General features: G+C 45.7%; 1 protein-coding gene across 4 annotated transcripts in view; it reads right to left on the reverse strand.

Annotated features, from left to right (window-relative positions):
• Window positions 1–17,031, reverse strand: part of LOC135378401 (very long chain fatty acid elongase 7-like) — a 211,751-nt gene that overhangs the window by 193,761 nt on the left and 959 nt on the right. For 2 of the 4 annotated variants that reach the window (XR_010418356.1, XR_010418354.1), the window contains exons 2-3: window positions 12,340–12,594; window positions 8,290–8,513 (exon numbers count right to left, since the gene is read on the reverse strand). The gene's annotated coding sequence lies outside the window, so the exon portion shown is untranslated. Of the gene's footprint in view, window positions 1–6,699; window positions 6,881–8,289; window positions 8,514–12,339; window positions 12,595–17,031 lie in introns of those variants that run through there. The other 2 variants (XM_064611435.1, XR_010418355.1) reach the window with 2 other exon arrangements.

Here is a 17,031-nt window from a genome sequence, read left to right on the forward strand (position 1 = left end):
GCATAAGATACAGCGAACTGGTAAAGAAGTACGGTTTGTTGAAATCGTAGATTTGTGTGTAATCGTAGATTTCAACAAATCGTGAAGGATAATGTAACGACCGCCATACCCAGCGCCATCGTTACCTCAAGCACTGCCAGCACTACCTGGATGGTCATCATCGAGGCATGTGGGCCTGAGAAACCAAACCGAGCTGCTCGCAACACGGACGTTCTTTCTCGTCTTGCATGACTGGGCTTGAGTCCTTCGGCCGTGGCCTCGGGCCGTATTCCATCTTCATTAAACGCTTTTAACTCTTGCAGTCTCTTGCATACTCATGACCAACCGGAACCAGGGGTGCAACAATAAAGAGAAAACCCTTGTGGTGGCCAGCCTCAAAGGAAACAAGAATAGGAAGCGCCTCCGAGGGGCTACCTATCAAGATGTCGAAGACGCTGTGCTCAAGTGGCTTCTGGACACTCGCTCAAGAAACATTCCGACCAGTGGACCGCTCATCAATTGGCAAGCAGAGAAGGTGACGTTCCTCCTGGACTACCCAGATTTCAAATCAGGAGAGGGGAGGCTGCATCGATTCAAGGCCCGCCATGGTGTCATCTGCAAGGCCATTGCCGGGGAGGCCGCTTCCGTGAATGAGGCCAATGTTGACCAGTGGCTTGAGGAGCACATAGAAGCCATCAGTCAGTACAGTGCCTGGGACATTTACAACACTGATGAAACCAGTCTCTTTTCCAAATGTTGCCATCAACTACGCATGCCGTAAAGGGTGACAGGTGCGTGGGTGGAAAGGACAGTAAACTCTGGGTAACTGTACTGCTCTATGCAACATGGACAGAAGTGACTGTCGCCTCCCGTTCGTGATACGCAAATCCAAGAGGCCACGTGGGTTCAGCAATTACATGCCTGTCCGCTATAGGCACAATACAAAACGCGAGCTGTTTGGTGAATGGCTGGTGGACCTGGACCACGATGTTGCGCGACAGGGCAGGAGAACCTTGCTTCTGCTGGACAATTGTACGGTGCACCACGTGACTCCACCGCCAAGCCGTCACTGTGCTGATCCCACCCCCGAATGCCACTTCGTGGGTACAGCTACTAGACCTGGGGATAATCCGCAACTTCAAGGTATGTTACCGGTGTCAGCTGGTGGAACGTCTGCTACTCTGCATTGATCAGCCGGCAGCTGCTTTGCCCAGTATGAAACTGTCGCTGTCAATGGCTGTACACACTATAAAAGCATCTTGGATGAAAACCCAGCGGGAGACCCTCTAGAATTGCTTCAAGAAAGGTGGGTTTTGTTTCCCCGGGTGGCGGCACCTGCGACGACTCTCAAGAGGACTTCAGGAGGCGCGACAGCGACCGACTTCTGTGTGGAGAAAGCTCTGGCTGCTCAGCAGACTGGCGACTGTAAATCTTTTGATGGCTTCGCAACTCTGCTGATGATGCTCAAGCTGCATCGGATATTAGCGACCAAGCCATTGTTAATGAAGTGCGCATGGTGTTGGCGACGTTGGATGAACTGTCGGAAGATGAGCATGAAGCACTACCTTCACCCGCCATTATCACAACGGCAGACGCAATCAGCCGTATTGCTTCGTTGTGGCAGTTTGTGCAGGTGGAGGTGCTTGACGCATCCCACATGGACAACTTGAGTGATTTGGAGAGCACCATTGTTGCTTCCACTGTGTACAGGCAAAGTGCACTAACTAGCTACTTTGAATAAAACTGCTACGTGAGCAATTTCCCATTAGCTGAGTACTTTCAATTGTAATGAGCTTCGGTTATACAGTCACACCTCGTTACAATGAAACTCGATACAGAGAAGTAATTCGGATTCCCCCGCAGACGGTCATAGAAAACAAGGCATTTGAACCCCCGCTACAATGAAAGGCTTTTTAGCAGCAATCTTGATACAGCAAAAGAACAAGCTGGGACCGTTTACGAAGGAATGCCGCAAACAGTGTCCTGTTCCCGCGACGAGTGAATGCCGATCACGATTAGGGTCAGCCGCCTCCGGGAGAGAGTCATATGACTCAGGAGGAAGTTTCCTTTCTGTAGCTTCTCCTCCCCCCGATGCTCCTGAACAGAACAATTCATGCGAAGGGTAGCAGCCGCCATGGCGGCAAACAAAGCAAACAGTGCCTGACTGTGATATGTAGTGTGTGAACATGGACGGCAGCGAGAAGTGTCTGCCACTTGTCATCGAAAAAAGCATGAAGCCACTCTGCTTCAAAGGACCTCCGAGGCTTCCTGTTAAGTACGTCACCAACAACAAGGCCCGGATGACCAGGGACATTTTTGGAGAGTGGCTGAACCCCTTTGACGACAAGATGCGAAAGAAGAAATAGACTGTTTGTCCCCTCCTGGATAACTGCACGGCCCACCATGTTGTAGGCATAAAAGTGACAAACATCGAGCTCGTATACTTTCCAGAAAACTCAACATCTGTGCTGCAGCCTCTGGATCAAGGAATCATACACAGTTTAAAGTGCGGGTATCGCGAGCGTCTGATCCAGCGGTTACTTCTGAACATTCGGTTGTGACGTGAAACGAAAACTAATGTTTCCATGGCGTTAGAAATGCTGTTGGCAGCTTGGGCGTGTGAGCATTACTGCAAACTGTTTCCCTCATCCTGGCTTTGTACTGTGCCATGGTAGCCAAGGCGGACACTATTGAAGAGCGTGAGCAGAACCGCATTATGCAAACCGGTATCGCGAGCACGTGCGAGACTCTTCGTAACCATGGCACCATACTTGACGGGATCAACCTCGACAATTTTCTTGACGTGGACAATGATGTCGTAGCAACAGAAAGCCTCATAGAAGAGGAGATCGTGGCATGCTCTGCATGGGTACCGGCAAGCAGTATGATGTGACGCTCCTCAGCGCTGTTCATATTTTGGCGCACGTGTGGACAAGCACACCAGCTGAAATTGTGGCGAACTGCTTTCGCCATTGCGGGTTTGTGCAATATCAGGACTGCGACCAGTTGGAGGATGTAACATCTCACGAAGACGAAGAGGAGGATGACCATTTTCGTGGCGTCCTGCCACCCGCCGTGCAAACTGCAGATTACGTCTCCATTGACGACGGCGTCGCTGTCGCCGGACGAAGACATTACGGACGAACACATCGTCAACGAGGTTTTGGGTGCCGATGACAACGCTGCATCGGACGAGGATTGTGAGGAAGAGCTGCCGCGACGGCGGACTGTTACAGAAGCGGCGGAAGCCCTTGCTGTTTTGGAAGACTTTTGTTGTAGTGCTCCCGGCGGTGCCGAAGCAGTGCAGCACTTGGCAGTTATCAGAAAAGTTGTCTTAAACGCCCAAATTTCCTGTACAAGGCAGACCACACTCTCGCAGTTCTTTTCACAATAAAGGTATGTTGATAATGGCAAGTTTACCTGGTATTTTGTTGCCCGTTCGATAATTCGACATTCGGATAATTCGGACATTTTCGGTGGTCCCCCGCGATCCGAATTAACGAGGTTTTACTGTACTGTTGTTTATATGAGCAATAGCTTGACTTAGACGTGATGAACAACACTTTTTTGGCCAGCTCAGCGCGAATACCTGCTTATGTGGGACGGTGTTTGGTTGATAGGACAAGATTCCTGAACATGCAAGGGATGAATTAGGTGTGCATGTGGTAAATATTTACTATAATCTTTGCTATATTCGTTCCCAGGCTATTTAACAGAAAGTCAGGGTGCTTCCTCAATGATGCCATCCTTGAAGAAGATCAGCAAGCGACAATGTCATGGTTGCGCCGCGCCAGTTGCACCACGCACCACAAGTCATCAGAGGTGGAGTGCAACACACAGCGAATCGGAAGAAGGACAGTGATGTCTTTTGTGTGCATTGGATATTTTTTCGTATTAGTTCTTATTGATAGGTATTTAGTGACGGAATGTTTGTGATGAAGTAGGCCAATGGCAAGCTACCACTTGACGCAGCCCTGGTATGTTGCGACAAACAAGGAAGACATTATTAGCAAGTACCAAGCAGACGAAAAATGTCATACGAAGGAACAATCTCCTCAGAAAGGAGATACTGTTTCGGTCGAACAGAAGAAAATTAACAAGTTGACAGTGACATTTGACCCAGAACCTTATATTGTAACACAAGTCAAAGGCAACCAAATCACAACAAAAAGACGCAACCATGTAATCCCCACGCAACGCAAGTTTCTTGCAAGGAGTGCAAGCACATACTGGACGTATTAACCTCTTCAATGTTTTGGACGAGCTACACTCGTCCTCGAAGTCCGCTGCCTCAAATGCCTTGGACGAGTGTGACTCGTCCTCATAAAAATATTTCCTCTGAGATTGCTTTGTACGATCCTGGCTCGTCCACACACAATGTTTTATTCCAGGAGTGTAGAGGGCAGCACGGCACAACCCGGAGCGAGCTTCGAGCAGGCGAAGGAGGGGGGATAAGCTGGCAACAAGGATTTTTTAAACATGGTGTGAAAAAAGTGGACAGAAATTTTACTAGAGAACAGTAATTTTTACTACACACAGTAATAATTACTAGAGAACAGTAACAGTTGGGTTTTTTTTCTTTCGGATTTTAGGCTAGGACGCGCTATTTAGCGTTGTCTGCCCGCTACAAAGGGTACAGCCACTAGATCATCATCGTCGTCCGTCAGCTCCTCGGCTGCGTCGCGAGCTACGCGTTTGTCGCGAAAAAGAAGTTGTCCTTGGATGGAAAATGGAACCAACAGGACAGTTTTCTGAGTACTCTCCAACTTTCCCAGCGTAATCGCCACGCGCATCGTCAGTTTCCGGCGTTGGTTTCCAGTCACATACAGCGCCGTCGCCTTGCACGTGGTGACATGGTGACATAACACCCCCATCGACGGGCGTTTCAGTGTTTTCAGTCTCAAGCCTGCATTCGTTCGTGATGGCTACGCCTAAACGCACGCACCACGCCCTACCGCTGGCCAAGAAGATTGATATCATCAACGATTTGACGGCGGTGGATTTTTCAAGACTGCACTAGTAACGAAGTACGGAGTTCCAAAGAGTACCCTGACTCGGACCATCCAGGAAACGGAGAAGCTGCGCGACGCATTCAGCAATTCCAGATTTGCACCCTAGCAGAAGAGGGTACGACTGGCCAACCACGAGGAACTGGAAAAGTGCTTGGTATTGTGGATCCGGAGGGCCCAAAGCGAAAATCTTCCTTTAAGCGGGCTCCTGATCTTTGCCAAGGCGCAAGAATTTGTTGTGTAGCTTGCCATTGAGAACTTTTCCTGCAGTGAAGGATGGCTGTCCAGATTCAAGGAGCGCAACGAACTCGTCTTTCGTTCTGCGTGCGGTGAAAGTGCCGTCGGTGACACCGCAGTGTGCAAGGACTGGCGGGCGTGACGACTCCCCAAGATCCTATATCAGTTCAGTCCGGACAACATTTATAACGTCGACGAGACGGCACTTTTTCAAGCTTCTCCCAACGAAGACAATCTCCTTCTAGAGTGAACAATGCACTGGCGGCAAACTGAGTAAGGAAAGATTTGACAGTTCTCGTGGGCGCGAATGTGAGTGGAACTGACAAGCTGAAGCTACTGGTTGCTGGCAAGTCTAAGCGTCCATGTTGCTCCAAGAACGTCAACACCTTGCCTGTTTCATATGACGCTAACTCAAAATCGTGGATGACACAGGCAATGTTCACCAAATGGATTCATGGTGAAGATGCAAGATTCTCTCGGCAGAAGAGCAAGGTCCTATTCCTTGTGGACAATTGCACTGGACATGGAGTGGTGGAGGGTCTGAAGTCCATCAAGCTGGAGTTCCTGCCCACCAACACAATATCGGTGCTTCAATCCATGGACCTAGGCGTCATCAAAGGCCTCAAAGCACTGTTTCGAAAGACTCTCTTCCAAAGGATGCTCCTATGTATGGACACAGGAAAGGACTACAAGGTGGACATACTCTGTGATATCTACCTCCTCGATGATGCCTGGAGACAGATAGCAACTTCAACAATTGCGAACTGCTTCCAACATGCAGGGTTTGCTCCAGCTATGGCAAATCCAGTTTGCAAAGATGCGTTTGATGAGGAGGACGACGACGATATTCGGGAGCAGGAACTAGTGCAAGAACTTCCATCGAGGGGTGTGACCTTTGACATGGAAGGATATGTTAACATCGATGAAAACATTTCAACATGTCCCAAGAACACTGTAGAAAGCAACGTGGCTGAGGTGACCAATGAAGACAGTGATGAGGAAACGGAGCTACCAGAGGATGGAGGCACCAGAACAGGTTGTGACCCTGCACCAAGCGGAAGCGGCTCTTCAAGCTCTGAAAACCTTTTTTGAGCAGCAACAGGGATCGGAAGAATTTTTGCGCAGCCTTTCGGACATGGATCGTGCCATCCAAAAACAGCAGTTCCAGCAACTGTCACAGGCAAAACTGGACATTTTCTTTCCTGTTAAATGGGATACATGCCAATAAAGCTGTACATAGTAGATGTATGATGACACTACTTTGACTTTGTCAATATTTTCACTTTTCCACACCACATTTGCCACTGCAGGCTACCCTAATAACATTCCCTGCCTTTGGACATCTGACCCCAGTTGGGGGAAGCATCTAGTACAACCAAAATATGTTCTCCCAGTAAATGGAACTCCTGATAAATGGAACAGATCTCACCGTTTCGAGTGTTTCGAGTGCTGTTTAAAGGGATTCCACTGTATCTGTTTTGTTTTTTGTTTGCTTTTTTTTGTGACCGGGTATTTTTATTACAATGTAACGGGGACACAAGCACCATCAAACAAAGCAGGAATATTATAATTCATTTTTGTGCAGGTTACAGTAGTTGCTGCTGCTTCTTATGAAAGGAGGACTTTTCTTGCTTTCTTTTCCATGAAGCCTGTCACTGTGTTTTCAAAGTTCAAGGTTGTGCACAGGTCAGATTGAACAATGCATTATGGAAAATTTGTTCAACTCAATATTAATACAACCGCAACGACAGGAATCAATGAAAACTACACACAAGAAGAAAGGTGAGGTTATGCCTCGGAAGCAAGGAATAGTAAGCAGTCTTTTCTGGCTGAAGTTTCCTGGCAAACTACATTGATCCCTCCCACCACCCTCGGACACAATAAAAAAAGGAAGGACTTTTGAGCCACGGTTCGCAGCATATTATAATGATATATCGTTGGTCATTCATCCCACGTCGGAACTACGTCACAGGAACACACACAACACTTGCAGATGACGCCGAATTAAATCTTCCTTGAGGCGGTGCATCACCCCTCGTGCGCCTATGGGAATCCCCATACATTTTCCAAACTGCAAAGCGAACCTCACTTCTTTTTTTTACAGAAACATGAAGTCCTCCATGGATAACACAGACCCAACAAAAACTATGCACAGTATCCCAACAGAAATAGTTGAAAAAATTTTGTAAAATTTCCACTTTCATATAAATCCCACAGCTGAAGAATTTGTAAACAGCTGGTGCCATCGAAGAACATTTTCTAAAATAAAGATCGTTGGGACATTGGCCAAGAAGTGAGAAGGGAGAAGCTGATTCGCATACACTCACTAATTAAATAAACATCCTAACTTTTAAATTTGAATTCGAACGCTTTTGAAATTACTGTTCTACGCATTGGGATACCTTCAGTGAACAATATTCGAAGAAATAAAAATGCGTCGAAAGCGATTTTTTCGAGTAATTAATTGGTTTCAGTTTATATATTTCTTGCGGATCAGTGCATCGGCACTCTTTTGAGTCAGCTCTCTAGTTGGCAAATGGGTGTTCATTCCCCTGGGTCACACAACGGGTACTGGAAGACAAGGAAAGGCTACGGGTGACGTTTCCATGTTCCCTCTTGTTGTCTCTATGCGAGGTGCTATTTTCGTTGGGCATGCTAGACAGCGCACTTGTATCGTGATGATAGGCTGCTAAGCACTACACACGACCTAAAGGATTCAGCGTACGGTGAAAGTGACTGGCTTTTTGTCAGCGCAAGGAGCACTGTCAACGACCGGCTGTTGGTATCGAAGTGGATAAACCTGAAGATGATCTGTTTGTAGTGGTGCTTTTCTAAGTGGGAAAAACAGATTTCTACACAAAGGCAAAAGATGCCCGAGATGTCCACAGTTTAGCTACGAATACTGTGTCTTTACACAACGGTATGTCTTTGGGAGCTCCATATAACAGGTACCTGGTGGACCGGTATAGGTAATGTATATTTGTTGCTGCGGGTGGAAAGAATTACAAGACACGTTCAAAGTGTCTCCCTTCAGTAGCAAGACAGAGGCAGTATTGCTACTTACAGTCCAGTTCCTTGGAGTTCATCACTCGTGCAGTTCCCTGGTGTGTCAATCAGCTGAGACATGCATGGTACATCATCCTTCTTCAATGCTCATTTAGTTCCTTCCTGCATATGTACAGTCCCATCCGAAAGAGTGTTGCTGCAGCGCCTTTCGATTGTCAACCTCTTTGAAGTGGGGTCTGGAACGATTGTTTTCCATTTGTCCAACAGCTCTTCACCCTGAGACTGCATCAAATACAAGTGGACACATTATAATTTGATAACAAGAATGATCAAAATAACTGCACTACCAAAGAAAATTCAAACCTCACAACAGGGGAAAAACTCAAACTTTCATGTCAAAGAGACATGAAAGACACCCAAGGGAGAGAAAAGCATTTTGTCCTGTCATTTATTCTTATTTGGCATAAACTGACTGCCACGTTTATGTCTTTTGCCTCATTCATCTATTGATTATTATGTGATTTGGTAATGCATAATTTGCCAGTAATGCCAAATTTCTTCATGAGTCTATTGCAAGAAATGCATATGTAATAAAATGCAGCTTGTCCCAAACTAATCTGTGCTAACGTTTGCATTTGCTCTTTAAAAGTTTGCAGCGTGCTGCAGCAACCAGAGTCTGAGCTCTGCTGTTGATTGTTCCTTTCTTTAGTTTTCCGGACCTATAATTTGTGATTTGATGGACTTTCTACATGATGAACCCACAGCTGTCACACACATTATAAAAGTGGTGTTGGACGTTGCTTGTAGAACAAAGTAGCTAATGGACCATTTTCACAATGGCCTATGCGCATGCGTATGACCTTGAGGTGCCAGAGGGGATTATCTCAATCTTCACTTGATGGTGCACTATGGGAACGACAGAAGTGGGGACCAGTGGGGAGACTGCACAAATGGCGCGGCCTTGTTGGCCCCACTCCGGACCGGTTTTGGTTCTTTGTGCTATCCACGTGGATGTGTTTTGGTGCGCGCCGAGCATAGTTCGTTGGACTACCACTAGGATACGGCGCGTATGTGAAAAAGGCACATTCAAATGCTTGCTTGTAACCCATGTAACCAACTTTGCATGTTAACTCTGATTGCTGCGTAGTTATTGGAGTGTCAAACCATGCTTGGAATCTGTCAACTTTTTACTTCGTGACATTTGCAAAGTTAGGGGTTTGCAGGTGTACATAGGTATGTATATGCTAGAGCTAGGTATACACAGAGCCCTACGTGTGTGAAATCTACAGTGAAAACAAACTGTTTTAGAGTGCTGGTTTTTGCAAATTTTGTGATTGCCATTTTGCCACAAAGTTAAAACCACACATAATATCAGTAAGGAAGACAAAGAAACAGGCAGTGGCATTTGCAACAAATGAGATTAATGAAAGATAAAGGGTTGTCCAATGTAATTTATTGCAACAGATACTTTCTATTGTTACACCTCAGTATTTCAGCACACAATTAGCTCCCCTAGGCAGCATTTTCAGCCACTGAACATCAATTCCACACCTATTTCAACAACACTGGGTCACTCAACACTTCTCAATTATCATGTTTCTGTCGAAGTACACCAAAGAAAGGGGTTTGGATGAACAGTGCCATTGTCAAAGTACCTACAATTCCTAGACTCCTTGCAATGCCTCGGACTTCTAACACTCGGACCCAGATAAGCGCGACAGTACTACTGGACAGGACATGCATCATGAAATACTGCACCACCTAAATCATCACGGCCACAAATTTCTTCATCTTCCACACTAAGCTCCCTAAATATGTGACTACACGTCGACGACCCCACATCACAATGGTAGCAGGTGCCAAAGAACCTTTAAACTAGCTTTCCTTCAGAATGCAGGAAGCAGAATTTATGCAACTGTTACTGTGCAGGACAACAGACTGCAGAAAAGGTAGAAAATAACTGTTCTGAGGTGGGAACACATATGGATAAGCACGACCATCAAGGTGCCTAGAAGCTTTTCATTGCACAAGGACCCTTGGCAACTCTTGTAAGTTGTGCCAGTGTAGTGTAATTGTTAGTGCACTTGATAGGCACTCAAGAGGTGCAGATTCAACAGACACCTAGCAAAACTTGGTGTATTCTGTTATGCACATTATGGGTGTTTATGTTTATTCACTCGGAGCAGAGCCCAAGCTGAGCAGAAGTGAGTCACCGAACCAGAAATCAATCGGCCGGTGGAAACCGAGGATAAAAGAAAGTTCTATAAGCGAAAGAGCGAGAACGACACTGCGGAATTCTGTAGTATCTACAGAGGCGCGCAGACTTGCCTTAAACTGCGGAGCGCGTGTCATCCGGCGCTGATAGACACCTCGAAACGAGATCGGGATGATCCACTATCCCCTTGGAGAGGGGGGGGGGGGGGTCGGTAGACACAAAGGATGCGTTTGCTGCACCACATGGTTTATCTGGCGCATCCGTTGTGCGCACCAACCCTACCTTCAACGGAAGAGTCGATCTTCCCAATCTCGTTCCCAGCTGTCTATCAGTGTCCGATGACATGCACTCCACTGTTTGCTGTGCCACTGTATTGCTGTGTCGTCTGCTACCAGTTGGAGCACGTCACAGGGCACCGCTTACTACTTTATAATAAAAGGTTCGTACTCCATGCGTCCCACACACAGATGCTTGCACTTAACCTGTTTACCTCACCAGGACGAATGTTACATATTCCATGTTCTACATAATATGTATGACATAGAATGTTGCTTGAGGAAATGCACACTTTGCATGAAAGCCGCTGTCTCATTAAAGTTATTTCATATGTTTCTTCACATTTACGTTCCTGAACCAATCTTGAATGCAGCTGCACTAAATTAGAGCAGAACTGCAATTCTCTTCTGCACAGTCAACTAAAAAAGAAACTGCTGCGCGTCCATACAGACACACAGCGCTCGTCAATGACCCACATAACAGTCTTGTGCTGTCTCACAGGATTTATGCGAGTCATCTATTCCTAGTCAAGCTTTTTTGATGGCTGTTATGTTCCAAGCTTACAGAACTGGCTTCATCCTGAAGGCAAAGACGCTTTGTGCACATTACAAAATAATGTTTACTTTCAGGAGGTCAAGCCCTTGGGGAGAGACTCACATGCTTAAAGGGGTTCTGAAACTATTTCCAAACTTTTTAACAAGTCACCTCGTAAATATTTATCTATGTGCACTGAACATGTACATCAAAATGCTATGTCTCTGTGATTCCACGTTACGAAGCTGTGGCACTCCGAAGGCCACGCGCTGGACGAGCTCCTCCATCGCCCTCAGCTCTTAACCTCCTCGACCGTTTTTGGAATGACGTTTCATGTTGGAGAAAGGAAGCACATTCTTTTCAGTTTCCATGACGACATAAGCAGTTGTAAAGAGGGAGACGGCCAGCGGACCGGCTTCGGTACGGTGACCTTCGGGCAAGCGCGCACACCTGAAACGTCACTTCCCGCTTGTCTGTCAATGTCTCTCGACGCTGTTCGAAGGCACAGTCGACAGTGGCTTGAAAGAACTTCTGTTTTAAAAACCCAATAGTAAAAAAAACGTTTAACTGAGGGATGTGGGATATTGCGTTTTGGCTCTAGGGACTACAACATGTGAAACGATTCCATACATTTAATGGGTTGCTTATGGTTTCTCAACCCCTTTAATAGTGCTAGAGTTGTCGTAGGTTTCACCACCACTTCAAATCTGAGGCAAAAGATGCACACGCACAGGAGTTGCAATGCTCAGGCACAAATTTTATGATCCTAGTAATGCCGATAGTTCAATATAGACGAGCCCAAAGCATGCCAGCTGTTCGTGCTTCCATAAGAAATAAAAAGTCACGGTTTAGTATAATTTGAAAAACTAAAGTTGCCCAGTCATGTCTTTTAAGTGCAGTATACTTGGCTCACTACAGCATGTTTCAAAAGAACTTCTTTACATCCTGAAAGATACGCTAGCATTTCTGTATAAGTTTTAACAAACATGATGTGTAGGACAACAGGATCCTGAAACTACAAGCACACAAAGGAGAAGCTTGTTTACAATGGCAACACTTAATCATACTCCATCCCCACTGTACCTTAGATAATCACTATCCCTGCAAGTGAGATGGTTCCAGGATCCAGTCATTGGCTATGCCCTTCATTAATCAGACCTGAGCTGCAACCACTGCTGCAGTATGGGATTTGCAACAGAGCACACGTGGTGAGAACTTGTGTGGTGTCGTCGTCATCATCTTCGGTGCATGTCTACTCACTCCAGCTGGCCTGCACCTTGTCCTTCCTCTGGGCAATCCTTGTTGAGAGCACTGAATACCGCACGGGATGAAGAAGCACTGCATGAACATTCAAGGTTAAGAGACCAGAATGAGACAGAAAAATGTGTTAACCGCCCAAACACACTCATGCTAGCTGTGAAACCCTCACACACACTCTACACAGTGTGTTGCCCGAGCCACATTAGGGTCCTTAATGCTTGCTCTATATGGCTCTGCTCATATGCCCGAAGCAAAACAAGCAACAAAATAAGCAGGACGTGAAACCAACAAACATCACTTCCATTTTCAACTGCACAAGTGACATCAACATCATCACAGATAAGAAAAAGAGAAGGTATGGTGATTGGCTTCTGAAACATGCCAGGGGTACGACAGAAGAAAAAAACGGCAGATGTACTTCTGGATGACATGACAGCCATCCTCCTCACAGAGACCCATCTACGAGGAATGAAAAAAAAAAAAGCACACATATTGAGAGTTATATCTGGGAGACTCAAAACAGAGACGGAGGAGAAAGGAGGGAAATAATCGGTTTTTATAAAAAAGGTGGAAGTCGGAATGTAAAGAACATATCGGAATAGACACTACCCTGAACAAACGAAAAATAGCAATTGGCATAGTGTATTGGTGGATAGGACAGCAAGAGGGACAAAATATAAAGATGACCAAGTGCCTTGACCCGATAGACAAATTCAAAACGACCCACACTGTCTTAATTACGGAAGGATTTAATGCTCACGTAACCTGGATGGACGGACCGACAAAACTGGCCACAGCTTGATGTATATGGCTTGAAAATTGTAGAAGAGCAGGAATTAACAATAGCCAACTTAACACAGCTAAATAACACACATTACACATGGACACAAGCAGAAAAGAAATCAAACATGGTCTTCTGTCTGCTATCTACTAGGGGCATGGACATTTGACATTTCTCGAGGCCTAACCATTCACGATGATGGAGAGAGAAGATTTGGGAGTGACCACAGAGCACTAACTGTGGAATTGGGACACAAAGAGAGGAAGGAAAAAGAAACCCCTCAACAACAGAGAGTGAACCTAACCGAAGCTGGGATGGCCAACTTAACGCAAACATGGGAAGAAGATTCCAGGATAGGGTTGGACCTTGAGTCATTGGCAACTATAGCCACTAGTCTAACAGAAAGCAAACAGACTTCGAAGAAACCACTGCAACCACACCATAGGACATGGTGGGACAAAGAGGTGAGAGCAGCCATTCGGGCAAGAAAAGATGCCTCGAGAGAGCACCGACACTGCATTTCACAAGGGGCCTCCATTGAGACAACTACCCAAGCATGGAACCATATGCATGGAACCTATACGGGGACCCAAAACAACGGGCAGGAGAAAATAAAAAGCAGAAACGGAATGGATTCAACCAGAAATTACTCAAAACAATCGGAGAGGGTGGAAGGGATGGACCTCGAACATTCTTTAAGTACATCAAAAATACTGAAAAACAAGAAAAAGCCAAGACCGTGATTACTCATGCAGTAGAAAACAGGCCACTGAGTAGTGTGGAGACTCGTTCTATTATTACGCAGCATTTGACCTCAATGTTTACTGAACAAAATAGGTAATTTAAAGACCCGACAAAGTGGAACGCCCCTGAAAAAACCCTTACGAACACAGCCACAGGTCTGCAGGGAGCCCCTGCAAGTGCAGTGAAAACTCTACAGAAACACACAATGGAGGACCTAAGAGACTTTTTCAATATTATGTGCAAAGAAAAGACCACACCAGATAGTTGGAAGAAAACTTTAGTGAGATTGATGTACAAGGAAAAGGTGATGAAAACAACGCATCTGCTTAGACCAATCATAATAATGTAATAACGCCAGTGGTATATCGTATTTTCATGAGAATCATCAAAAAGAGAGCTGACAAAATCGTGGAGGAAAAAAAAGACATACTGGGAAGTCTACAGATTGGGTTCAGAAATGGTGTATGGGTTGAAGACAATTTATTTGTTCTAACCCATTGTATAGATGGCAGGAAAGGAGCACTGGGACATATATGGACTTGTTTGCTAGATATAGAGGAAGTCTATGATTGGGTGTTAGCGCCGCGAAGCAACTGTGGCTATGAGTGGCATACAGATGTGGACAGACGGAGAGAGGGCAGCAGGAAGGAGTGGGGGGGGGGGGGATTAGTATGCGTCCTGGGCTGACTTCAGGGGGAACTGTGCAGAGATTCGTCTGGAAAGTCTTCGGAAAACCTCAGACAGCACAGCCGGGGGCAGGATTCGAACCCACCACCTCCCAGTCTTCAGCACGACCTTGGCTACCACCACCGAGGGGACGCCTTAGCCCACTCGGCCATGGCGCTGGTGAATAATGTACACGAACTACTTTGGCGAACACACGAAGACCTGAAAATTGGAGACGACACAGTACACCTCTTGGGGAATATCTCTAGACAACAGGATTGTGGGATGTTGGGAAGGGATGAAAACAAATGAAATTCACGTCACAAAAGGATTGTGACAGGGCTGCCCTCTATCACCGCTCCTCTTCATGATATACATCACATCGACTGAAGCAAACCTCGAAGTACAAAATTGGGCTTTTACATATCCTACATGAAGGAAGGACACGCAGTGAAGCAAACCATTCCCAGAACGATATATGCGGATGACATCGTCCATCTTGCAGACAACAGAAGTGAGCTGCAAGGACACACACGTCTCCTGGACAGAAAATAAAACGAGGCGGGAAAAGTAGCCCTGACGACACATAGAATGGCAACCAGCGCAGCGATGCAGAGGGACATGGGCTTGTCCAGTTTCAACGCCCGAGAAACAAAAGCAAAGACGATGTTCGAAGAGAGTCAGATGCCTACCGGACTCATGGATCATTAAACAACTGCATCTAAGCATAATCTGCAATGACACACACATACGATGGATACGGAAAATTACTACATGGAAGAGAGAAAGCGGCTTAACCGAAAAAACACTCAACGAAGAGATTTGGAGACACGCTCGGAGACGACATCCAAAACCCACAGTCAGGGACCAGTGACAGCATGGGAAACGAGGAACTGGCAAAAATGCGCAGTATTCACCAAAACCTTCTTGCAGACCAATGCAAAAGGAAAGAGGAATATATGAATACCTGTTTGTGAATTATAGCTGACAATATTACATATTATTTCTACGATACCAATCATTATGATTTAGTCAGTCTTCTTTCGTTTTGAAACCACACTGCCTCCCACCGGAAACAACATTTGGCAACATTGTCATCATCATCACAGTACTTCCGGACGTAGCAGATACTGTGGTCAGTAAAATAAGGCAACTATTTGTTTGTTAAAAGTTAGATCTAGTGTTCAGATGACTTCTGTTTGCCACTGCTTAGTCGTAAAGAACTTGAAGTGCGGAAAACACACAAAACGACGCAGGCACCGTCATTGAGAAGAACGCAATCAAAGAAAGCAATAAAAGACATGCCATCGAACTCAGCGACAGGCCTGGGTGGTGTTCCCACAAGTGCTCTGAAGAGCCTGAAAGGGAAGGGCCTGGAAGAACTAAGAACCTTTTTTAACCAGATCGTCAGTACAAAAATTGTTCCTAAAGCCTGGAAGATCAGCTGGGTTTCTCTGGTGTATAAAAGGAAAGGGGACAGGAAAGACCTGGCAGCTTACCACCCCATTTCAGTCACTCCTGTGACTTACAGGATCTTCATGTGAATACTCAAATCAAGATTGGAAACTCTGGTGGAAGAGCGAGGCTGGCAAGGAGATCTACAATTCGGATTCCGACGAGGACACAGGATTGAGGATAACCTCTTTGTTATCACTCAATGTATAGAAACTGCAGAAAAGGAACAGCGAGACCTCTGGGCATGTTTTATAGACATTACAAAAGCATATGACGTGATACATTCTACACTCTGGAAGCAACTGGACGAACTGAAGATGGATGAGTATCTATTGGAACTACTGAAGGAATTATATACAGGGTTATTCTAGCAAACGTTACACATTTCAATCGCACCGTAAAAATAGAAGACTAGGTTTGGCCCATCCCAAACTTTGCAGACTGATAGCCATTTATCTGAAGTTTCATTCGAATTTTTTGTAAGCGCTATAGTCATGTAGAAAGAAAATTGAAAATAAAGCAAAATCTCGCCCCATGCATTTTCAATGGCCTATCCCACACAAACACCGCCATTTTTTCTTGTGTCTGCTCCACGTTCACATCACTTCACACAGGTAGCGCTGCCTACAACGATCTGACAGGCTAATTCTGACGCTATGCACCAATCCTCATGTTCCAGTCTTGTTCCATATGCTGGTGCCACCTGTGTGTGGTGAAATGAAAATGAAGCGCACACAGCAGAAAATGTCGGCTTTTGAGTGAGATAGGCCATAGAAAATGCATGGAGTGAAATTTTGCTTGATTTTTAATTTTTCTTCTACAGGACCATAATGCCCACAAAAAATTCCAACAAAACTTCAGACAAATGG

The sequence above is a fragment of the Ornithodoros turicata genome, chromosome 1 (genome assembly GCF_037126465.1).
Source record: "Ornithodoros turicata isolate Travis chromosome 1, ASM3712646v1, whole genome shotgun sequence".
Classification (NCBI taxonomy): domain Eukaryota; kingdom Metazoa; phylum Arthropoda; class Arachnida; order Ixodida; family Argasidae; genus Ornithodoros; species Ornithodoros turicata.